The sequence below is a fragment of the Oncorhynchus mykiss genome, chromosome 13 (genome assembly GCF_057628025.1).
Source record: "Oncorhynchus mykiss isolate SJ-2025 chromosome 13, ASM5762802v1, whole genome shotgun sequence".
Lineage (NCBI taxonomy): Eukaryota > Metazoa > Chordata > Actinopteri > Salmoniformes > Salmonidae > Oncorhynchus > Oncorhynchus mykiss.
The window spans coordinates 13,111,698-13,112,500 of record NC_143034.1 but is presented as its reverse complement, the minus strand read 5'-3'; positions in this window follow the sequence as shown (position 1 = coordinate 13,112,500).

Below are 803 nucleotides of genomic sequence, written 5' to 3'. Positions count from 1 at the left end.
ACTACTCCTGTTACAGTACCTTCACTACACCCTACACTACTCCTGTTACAGTACCTTCACTACACCCTACACTACTCCTGTTACAGTACCTTCACTACACCCTACACTGCTCCTGTTACAGTACCTACACTACACCCTACACTACTCCTGTTACAGTACCTTCACTACACCCTACACTACTCCTGTTACAGTACCTTCACTACACCCTACACTACTACTGTTACAATACCTTCACTACACCCTACACTACTCCTGTTACAGTACCTTCACTACACCCTACACTACTCCTGTTACAGTACCTTCACTACACCCTACACTACTCCTGTTACAGTACCTTCACTACACCCTACACTACTCCTGTTACAGTACCTTCACTACACCCTATACTACTCCTGTCACAGTACCTTCACTACACTACTCCTGTTACAGTATCTTCACTACACTACTACTGTTACAATACCTTCACTACACCCTACACTACTCCTGTTACAGTACCTTCACTACACCCTACACTACTCCTGCCACAGTACCTTCACTACACCCTACACTACTCCTGTTACAGTACCTTCACTCCACCCTACCCTACTCCTGTTACAGTACCTTCACTACACCCTACACTACTCCTGTTACAGTACCTTCACTACACCCTACTCTACTCCTGTCACAGTACCTTCACTACACCCTACACTACTCCTGTTACAGTACCTTCACTACACCCTACTCTACTCCTGTCACAGTACCTTCACTACACCCTACACTACTCCTGTTACAGTACCTTCACTAAACCCTACACTACTCCTGTT